At 35.7% G+C, this 10,923-nt stretch overlaps 1 pseudogene; it reads right to left on the bottom strand.

Moving 5' to 3' along the window:
- Positions 1-7,746: 7,746 nt before the first annotated feature.
- LOC145284557 (5S ribosomal RNA) lies at positions 7,747-7,863 on the bottom strand (annotated as a pseudogene).
- Positions 7,864-10,923: the final 3,060 nt, after the last annotated feature.

Here is a 10,923-nt window from a genome sequence, read left to right as displayed (position 1 = left end):
GCCTCTATCGAAAGTTTTAAACAAAAATGGTAACGTATTTGCTGTTGCGTCAATCATCAAACCGGAAGAGACACGGGTTTAAATTAAGGCAAAAGAGGGGAATACGTTCGAAAAATATCGGGGGAAAAAGCGACCCCTCCTTGTAGAAAAGCGTCCAGTTGAGGATGAAAGAATTAATGTTTTTAGCTAATTTTTCGATATTATTCGTCCGAAGGGTCGAGTTTCAAATCGATACCGATCTCGTAAAACTCCGTCGCCTCTCTTGAACATTTTAGGCAAACAGATTGATTACAACGTCTTTTCAGACGAGTGCAACTCCCTCAGACACTTAAAGTCAATGATCCCCAAAATGACTTCCATCGCCACAGGACCATTTTTATTAACAAATGCCTGAGGGAGTATTTATACACAGATGATGTTACAGAGTCTTAGCTTTGTACGACAGCTAAGTCTCTCTCTCGGTTCAAAATGTTGAGATCCAGCAACATTCAAGAGCAAGATAGCCAGCAACAAGTTAAACTGCAGACCAGCTTAATGCGGGTATTGGTCTCCCGCTTTATGGGTTTTTAAATCAGTGATTTGCTTCTCCTAGAAAGGTTACCTTCACCATGGCTTACGGGAGCCCTGCCCACCCCAACACACCCATACATACACGCAAACACACACGGTGCTAGTTGGCCGTTGACCCCGAAAAAGGGTTCATTCGCCTTTTGGAAGCTCTCCATACTAAACAAGTCTGGGAGGGGAACCAGTTTAGTCGCCGGTGAACCGACCATGAGGCAGGTAGTACTGGGTTACATGGTACCAGTAGCATATGGTATGACCTGACATACATACATACATTTAGGCAAACATACATACATACATGCATACACACATTTCAACAGACATGTGAGATTATATATATATATATATATATATGTCTTTGTGTATGTGTGTGTATGTATGTGCATATAAACATGTTCCTTACATAAGTAGAACTCTGTGGCAGAGGAAATAACTTATTGTCATTAGTATGAGTTATTACACTTCTGTAAAGAATGTAGATCTCGGGGATTTCGACAGGTGTAATCAAACAAAATATATATGCAAAAACATAAACTATTCATGTAAGGTTTTAATTGAATTGCAAACAAGCCCTTATTAAGCATGCCACTTTTTGTATATTAAGCTCGATCTTAATAAATGTAGAAAGAAATAAGTGGAGGTAAAAGAAGAACGGTAAACCGAAAGAGAGAAAGGAAGAAAGGTTGCTATAAATAAAATATATAAGGATAGAACGAAAGATAGGTAAAAAAAAAAAAAAACTGAACAAAAAGAAAGATCAGACAAAAACAGAAAAGCAAGAAAGAAATGCAGGAATAAAAGCTGACGGAAGAAATGTAAATGCAAGGAAAGCTTTGTAATGGTGGACAAGGGAACGTCGGGAAGAATAAAGATAAACGAAAGAAAGGTAGAAAGAAATACAGATGGAAAAGGTAGGCGGAAAGGTGGGTAGAATGAGGAGAAAGTAAAAAGAAATGAAAGAAAGTAAAACGTGACGGGAGATGGGAAGAACAAATGTGGAAGGAAGAAACGTAAAAAAAAAACAAAAAAAAACAGAAGAAATGCTAAAAGTATGCTGGGAAGAATCGAAGGAATAAAAGAAAGAAAGAAAAAAGAAAGAAAGAGGGAGAAACGTTACGCAAAGAAAAGTAGATATAAAGAAAGCTAGAAAAGTGTAACGTGAAAGACAGAAGAGTAGCGAAAAGAAAGAAAGAAACGTATAAACATGAAGAAAAGAAAAGGGGAACAATAGAAAATGAAAGGTAAGTGTAAAAAAGATGAGAATGGTAGTAAAAGTATAGCTAACCACATACAAGCAGAGAATTCTAAATCAAATAAAATAAAGTACTAAAAGAATAAAATCAAATAACCAATCAATGAATATATAGATTAGTTAATTAATTATTAATTGCTGAAACTTATTTTCAATTTGATTGGTCCCATCCTTTCTTTTTTTTTTTTTTTGCAACCCTTCGTTTACCTATATGATGTTACTCGTCTCACTCTACTTTATTAATACTATTACTAGCAGGACCTGTGGAAATTCTACAGAGGACTGATTCATATGTAATATATTGATGTTGGCATTCTGTAGATGTTCGGTGTAAATGGAGACGCTCTGATATAATTGTAGCTCTTTTATGAAAACTGTAAAAGCATATATCTAAGCTAGTAGGGGCGCCCGTCATTGTCCGGTCGTAAAGTACCCTTAAATATGATATTTCAATTCTTGCAAATTTCGTATATATTATTATAGAGTTTATGTTCTATCGATTTTTATATATTATAAAGTTGCGGTTTTAAATATATATATATATATATATATATATATATATATATATATATATATATATATATATATCACTTGGGTGCATTAGCTTGAATCGAAACCGAAATAAAAACTTATGAACGTATGTATATATATATATATATATATATATATATATATATATTCATAACTTTAGATAACTTTAGTTACTTCGGACATAATAGAAACCAAAACTTATGAAGACTTCTTGCTAAATTTATTTACAAAAATGTAGATTACACGAGTGCCATCAGTCATAATCGAAACCGAAACCAAAACTTATGACGAATTCTTGATAAAATTATTTAATAAAAATAGATGAGTTAGGTGCCATCAGCTATAGTCGAAACCGAAACAAAACTTATGAAGAATTCTTGGTAAAATTATTTATGACAAAAAATAGAACATTAAACGACCCGGATGTAAACGTGACACACAAGAGAACACACACGCTATTGTATTAATATATAGATGGTTTGTGTTCTTTATAATTGTCATCGATTCCTGACTTCCTTTGTTTCCGCTCGTTTGATTCGTTGGTCTAGTGGTTTTCATTAATTTGCTGTTTTGATACTTCATTATAACACACTTTGTTATATCAGTAGCTTTTCATTCAAGAATTATAATCTCCCTGATTGTTTTCCTTCAATTAATGTCCTTCGTCCTTACATGACAAAATCTTATAAGAAAGAAAGGGAAAAGTATGATATGAAGGTGGAAGGAAAGAAAGAAAGGTGTAACGAAACATTGAAGTGTAGAAATTATTGTAGAAAGAATAGAAAATGAAAGGTGGATAAAACGGTACAAACAATAAAGGAAGGTTTGTAAGAAATAAATTTTACAAAAAAGTATAAAAAAGGAGAAAATGTGAAAAGAAAGAAAAACGTGAGAAATGTAGAAAGAAAGAAAGAAAGAGAAAACAAAGGTGATAAAGAAAAGTGCCGTATCTATGGAATAACGGATGAAAAGAAAAAGAAAAAAAATCCAGATGCAAGGGGATGAAAAAGAAACGTAAAATAATTAGAAGTTGGCCAAACCAGAAAATCAAATAATAAGATGGAGAAAAATATTTAAAATAAAAATAAAAAAAATATATATAAAGAAGCGACTAACTGGGTCTGCAGAAATACAAATATCGCACAAACTCGCCCAGTCTGCCCACAGAAACGTAGACAGCGTCGGTTCGTACCGGTGGATATACGCGGTTTTTGTAGCGCGCGGCTTCTTTTTTGGCCACACTATCAATACAATCAGCAGACGCTACGACGGCAAAATGGCATTCTTCTCGACTTGGCTTATTTTTGCTTCATTTACCTTCTTTTTTCAAAACAAAGACAGAATTAAACGATTAAATAAAAAATACGTAGTAAAAATTATTTGACATTTAAAAAGGAAAGAAAGAAAAACAAGATAGATGTAAGAGTAAAAACGATGGGAAAGTCATAGACTGAGATATATATATATATATATATATATATATATATAGATAGATAGATAGATAGATAGATAGATAGATACATTCATAGACGCGGAGAGAAAGAGAGAACAACAAATAATAAAAGAGACGTGAAAATGGAGAGAGTGATAAAGAGAAACAGTGAGAAAAGAGAAGAGAGAGATTAAGAAAACAGAGAGATGGAGGGAATATGATAGTGTAAAAAAATACAGAAAGATAAACAAAAAAAGGGAGGCGGAGAATGAGATGTATAAAGAAAATAGACAGAGGCAGAGGCAAGTAGAAAGAAAGGAAACAAGAAAGATCGAAAGAAAAATAAGGGGAAAAGCGAGAGAAAAGAGAGGAAAATAAAAGGAGATAATGAGTACAAGATAGATGCAGAGAGATGAAGAGATGATTAGAGAAAGAGAGAGAGAGAGAGAGAGAGGGGGGGCGCACGAAATGGAGAACGAGCGGGATAGAAAGAAACCGACCGACAAGTAGAGATATGGAGTTAAACAAGAGGAAGAAAAAAGGAGATAGATGGATGGAGAAAGGGAGGAACAAAAAAAAACAAAAAAAAAAACTGACAGACGAAATCCTCAGGATCAAAAGAGAAAACAAACTAATTCTTACCAATCAACAAGAAGTATGATGCATACGGCTGTTATTCCCCTATCAGGAAAACAAGATAGTTGCTTAGATGATAACGAATTTAGGTCGAAATGAAAAGGAAGAAAGAATCCAGAATATACATAGGCGTTCCAAAAGTAAACTATTTTATATCCTCTCCGAATGGATCAGAGGAGATTGTAAGTTGCATTGTTATGGTGACTAAACTTATGCATTCATGACCTGAACGTTTCATCTTTGTTGCAAATATTGCCGCTGAAAGATTCTCTGATGTGCGTGCGCCAGAAGCAGAGATGCGTCATTGAATAACTGGTAAAAGTGCCTTCAAACTAGTGGCGACTATGTAGAAAAATGAATTGCAAAGCGCACAAGATCTCTTCTTTAAATTGTACCACTCCCGTATTCGTAGTTATTCACCATTTTGAGTAAAAGAAAATGATTTTACTTCTGAAACCCTCCTCGTATGACAAAGCGCGTTCTCGACACACATGCACAGCCGTCATTTATCGCTGGTAAAACTTCATAAATAATCTTATTTTTTGTTCTTGAGTCGTTATTCACTCCGGATCGGTTAAGCCAGCTCCAATGAATTCACCGCATCTCGCACAAAATCTAACCAAACACGGCGACCCATTATCAACGCTAACACTATCAACGAACACCGTAGATTGTTGGATCGAGAATCAGTTCCAGCAACTTACTCATGACGCACAGGAGACTTATTGGTCTGTACTGAGAGGGAGATGACCTGTCACCTGAATTCTTAAATACAGGGCATACTGATGAGGTTTTCCAGGGTATTGAGAAGCAATTCTCCTTAAGACAACGCTTAAACAGTTTTGTAAGTATGTGGGCAAGTTCTGGTTGAAGCTTTTTCAACGCTATAATTGGAATGCTGTCAGGGCCAGTTGCATTACTGGAATCAATGTCCTTGATTAGCTTGGCGACATCACGCACAGATATTTGTATGTTGCATAGCATGTTGTCTGTTATAGGAGGAAATATGGGTGGAATTAGCTGCAAAATTATTGGCAAATAGTTTGGTTTGTCTGATGCTGACGAGATGACCTCAGATACATTGATGATGGTGTGGATAGAACGCACGCTTCTGTTCAGGATCCTGTTTGCTATTTTCCAAAACTGGTGGGAACCAAGCAGCTGTTCAGCTACTTTGGATTAAACGGACCAAGCATATAGCTCTCTTGCATTTTTCATTACTCTTTTGCAGTGGTTTCAGTCCTGAAAGCAGCTTTAGTCTCAGTACGTCTATTACGTTGGTAGCTATGGAAAAAGTAATTTCTGTGCACGATGGCAGCAGCACATTCTTGGGAGAACCATGGCTGGCTGTTTGGTTTTTGTTGGAAATTTTTAGATGGTATGAATCGGTCAAGCCTACAATTAACCTTTCGGTCAGGTATGATACTATAGAGGACACATCTTTTTAAACATGGAATGCAGAGGTAGATCAGATATAAATGTATGGAAGCTATCCCAGTTAGCCATAGAGTATCGATATACAGTATGGTAGAGAGGTACGTCTGAAGACTTATTACATTTCATTTTTATCTTAACTGATATAACTCAGTGGTCGGAGGATCCCAGAGGAGATAGACTGGAACATGAACATAGCTCAGGGGAAGTTGTCAGAAAAAGGTATTGAAGGCTTGCATACTGACCGGTAGTATCGGGCACACGGATTGGTTTGTGAACAATCTGAGTGAGATCATAGGCAATGGCAAAATCATAACAGAACCTCCTCTCATCATCTGTCTTGTTCGAGTGGGTCAGCCATTCCACATTGTGGACATTGAAGTCACCACAGATTTGAATGTTAGTGGAAGGATGAGCAGACAAATGTGGTCAATCTTCTCAGATATGCTCTTAAAGATAGTAACTCCGCTGTTGCGGGGGCGATAGCGGGCAAATATAAATGCAGTGGTGTAAGCAAGTGCACCCCGGAAGTATATATAAGGTACATTAGCGTCTTCTCTAGATATATATCTACCACACGGAAAATCATCTTTAATGTAGGCACATATTCCATGCACATGGCGATCTTGGGGGTCAGATTTAGATGTTAAGTTAGAGTATCCTTTATTTATGAACTCATCTAAGGAAGTGGTCGGTCCTATGCCAGTTTCGCTTAGGAACAATATATCCGGTTTCGTCTCCTGCAATTGGGGTTCAACCTCTGGAAGGTTTGAACGTAGACCCCTGATGTTTGAGAAGGAAACATGGTAGTAGGGGTCTTCGTTGAAGGATGGGCTTCTAGCTTTGTTCGTGTTTTTTCTGGAGATAATTCATGTTGCGGTTTTGGGATTCGTGGAACAGGTCTACAGACTTGGTTCGAGCAGGTTAGACAGGGAAAGTAAGAGAAAAAGACAGAAATTTCTTTTGTAGCACATGATAATATTAAGCCATAACAATTACCCACTAGTATGACATCGAGAGGCCCCACCAAAAACTACTGCATGGTCCAGAATCTACTCACCGAATGGCAATACAGCAGCCCCAGTACTTTGCACATGCTAATAGGACAGCCTCCTTAGTAGTTAATCCAAACGTCGGGTCCCTGACTAGAAGGCGGATAATGTTAGCCCAAATGACACGTTTACCTCCAGCACCCTTACTAGTGACATGGCCACAAGGATAGACATGACAACAAAATATTTCCGACATCTTAGGCTACTGTTCACGAAGTACTGCCGACCTGGAAAGCAGCTTTATCAGAAAAACCCTTTATCAGAAAAATCACTCATTGGAAATAAGGACTGAAGGACAAATAAGGAGAAGCGAGAGTTACTGAAGCTGCCGATAATACATGCACAGTGCATTATCAACTCTCCATTTAAAAAAAAGGGAAGGTTAAAAATAAAAAGGTTAGAAATGAAGAGGTAAGAGATAAAGAGGTTATAAAAAAGAAAAAAAATAATAGGTACGCGGGACTTATTAATATCTACTTATTATAAGTCCGTTGCCCCATTTCAAATTTAGGAAGATATTTGTAAATAGTCCCCCCTCCTATATTAATGCGTAGATTCGAGGTGTTATACACAGAAATTTGATATAACCTATTAAAAAAACCATATATATATATATATATATATATATATATATATATATATATATATATATATATATATATATATATAAAGGCTTCCTTCAGTCTTGACAGACTACCCACAGTAAGGCTACCTGCGCGGGAAATTTTTGTGGCAAGAGTTGCGCAATCCACAACCACACCTCTCCTGATTCGACATTGTTGAATACCAGTGGCAAGTGGAGGTTCAGGACGACTGGAAACAATGCCTAGATAAGCGGAAAGCACATACAGCGCCTAGAATTCCCAAATGGTCACCCATCTGGTACTAGCCAGGCTCAACGTTGCTTAACTTCGGTGATCTGACGAGAACCGGTGTGTCAACGTGATTATGCCGTACTGTCAACGTGATTATGCCGTATATATGCCGTACTGTCAAACTGTCAACGTGATTATGCCGTATATATATATATATATATATATATATATATATATATATATATATATATATATATATATATATATATATATATATATATATAACGTCAAAGGCGTTACTTATTGCACACCCCTCGTGTATATATATAGATATATATATATATATATATATATATATATATATATATATATATATATATATATATATATATATATATATATATATATATATATATACACACGAGGGGTGTGCAATAAGTAACGCCTTTGACCCACTTCCATTTCTCTGATCTAGCTGAAATTTTGCATGTGCAATGATTTATATCTCTACGGGTTATGCTGATAATTACAGATCTGAACTAATTGTGGTTTCTGTTTTACAGCTGTTTGAACTGAGTCAGGTGTGAAATGGAGCCTGTTGAATGTCGAGCAGTGATACAGTTTTTTTTTAAAGGACGCACACCACAGAAGACTTTTGATGAAATGAAAGAAACTTATGGTGATAATGCCCCATCATATGACCTTGTAAAACGCTGGCATTGTAAATTCAAACATGGCCGGAAGTGTGTGGAAACATCCCCCACACCTGATCGCCCCTTCTGCCGTTGATGAAGCATCTGTCCGTCAAGTTGAGGCTGCCATTTTGGAAGATCAGCGCATTACTATTCGCCAAATAGCCCAAGATGTCAAGATTAGTACAGTGTCTGTGGAAACTATCATTCATGACCATTTGCATATGCATACGGTGTCTGCCAGATGGATTCCCAGGTTGCTCACACCATTCCAGAAGCAAGAACGCGTCGAGTGCTCGAGGATGAATTAGGAGATGTGCCAAGAAGATGAGTCAAAGTTTTTTAAAAGACTGATTACAAAAACCTGGGTCCATCACTATGATCCACAGACCAAAGCCCAGTCAATGCAGTGGAAGCACTTGGACTCACCACCTCCAAAGAAGGCAAGGTGCAGTCCTCTGCTTGCAAGGTCATGCTCACAGTGATGAAAGATTTTCTGGCAACGAGTACCACAATTACAGGAGCCTATTATACTTCACTTTTGAGGAAATTAAGGGAAGCTATAAAAATCAAGACGCGGGACAAGATCAGTAAAGGCACACTACTCCTACAGGACAACGCTCCAAAGCACAACTCGCATGTCGCCAGATCAGAAGCACGGGCGTGTGGTTATGAAATCCTTCCCCATCCTCCCTACTCTCCTGACCTTGTACACTCTGACTTTCACCTCTTCCCAGCCATGAAGTTGTTTTTGAAAGGAAAGCGTTTTCCAGATGATGCAGCCTTGATTTCTGAAGTCACATCGTGGTTGGAGGACCAACCTGGGGTGTTCTACAAAAGCGGTCCCCAGAACTGCATCAAACGATGGAAGAAATGCATAACTGAGTGTTTCCTATGTAGAGAAAGACTAATATCTGTGCCAAGTTCGGTTGCTCTACTGCTATGGGAAGTAGGTCAGGGCATTACTTATTGCACGCCCCTCGTATATATATATATATATATATATATATATATATATATATATATATATATATATATATATATATATATAATCCAAATTCACAAATCAGAAGATGCATTTAATTGTAAGTCAGTATTTTCTTAATAGTTTATGAAGTATGTCGTGTTTTTATTGAATATCCACGTGTTATCGTTCTTTTTTCAACTTACATGATATTATTATTTTGTGTAAAATGTAATATCAATTACCAAGTTCGGATTTTAGAAAACACTCAAGTATATCGTTTTAACGTTTTAAATAAACACTCATAATATTATGAACCTGAAGATTCCTTTCGATAACTTCGGCATATGTGAGGTACACATAATTTCGTTCCACTTCGCGCATGTCGTTTCCTGTCGACTAATCAAGTTACAGTAAAATATTCCTGTTAGCTACAGGTGTTGTGACTGCTATATGTTTTAGCCAACCTGCCCACATGATCAGGCATCATCGTGAGTCAGGACGACTACGACGAACATCAACGTTTTATCACATAATATTTACATTTAATGGCTTTTATATCTTTATTAATTTTGCGCATATAATTGTATGCGCTGTTAATGATAATACATTTTGATTAAAATGGAAGTTGTCGTGTAAAAATAATGATAAAAAAAGGTATTTTCGATAAGTGTTTGTTAAGAACATGAATGGGGAGTTCCTGTAACAGTTAAATCTAGTTTTAATCAACGAATCATAGACACACACACACACACACACACACACACACACACACACACATACACACACAATATATATATATATATATATATATATATATATATATATATATATATTAGTGTTGGGACGGTTCAAATATTTTCCCGATTCCGATAAAATTACTGATTCTCTCCTAACTTCCCGATTCGGATACAATTTCCGATTCCTATTCTTTATCTCTTATTATTAAACTATAAGAGTGCAGATATTTTCCTAAATGACAAAATACACTTGTGGAAGATGGTATTTTACTGGTATTTTAAAATCAATAAATATTTATTATTTTCTCATTGTTACCGGCAATGGAAGATTTTTTTAAAAACAAAATCAAATAAAAAAGGTAATTAAAAGAATCGTTTTGGCATCTGAAAATAGGCATACATTTTTCCGATTCCGAAACATCGTCCCAATACTAACATACATATTATATATATATATATATATATATATATATATATATATATATATATATAACTACTTAATTTACTCACATAAAATTAATATACGAAATAATGGGTAAATTATATCTATGTATATCTATGTATTCGCATTCGTTTGTATCTAGTTTTCTTTGTAGTTTTTTGTAATGTTTTCTGTGATTAGTTTGTTATATTCTTGTTTATCTATTTTATAAACGTTTCTGGTTTTATCTGCTTTTACAAAGATTTTATTAGAGTTGTTTGTTTCTAACGATTTTGTGTAGTTTCCGTTGGAAATTGTTTGGTTGATTGTGAAATTCTAAGTTTTTAATTACATTTAAAAAGTCATTTTCAAAGTTTATCCAACGGT

This window comes from Euprymna scolopes, chromosome 1, assembly GCF_053919585.1.
Source record: "Euprymna scolopes isolate OS-2025 chromosome 1, ASM5391958v1, whole genome shotgun sequence".
Lineage (NCBI taxonomy): Eukaryota > Metazoa > Mollusca > Cephalopoda > Sepiida > Sepiolidae > Euprymna > Euprymna scolopes.
This window is presented reverse-complemented; position numbering and strand designations above follow the sequence as displayed.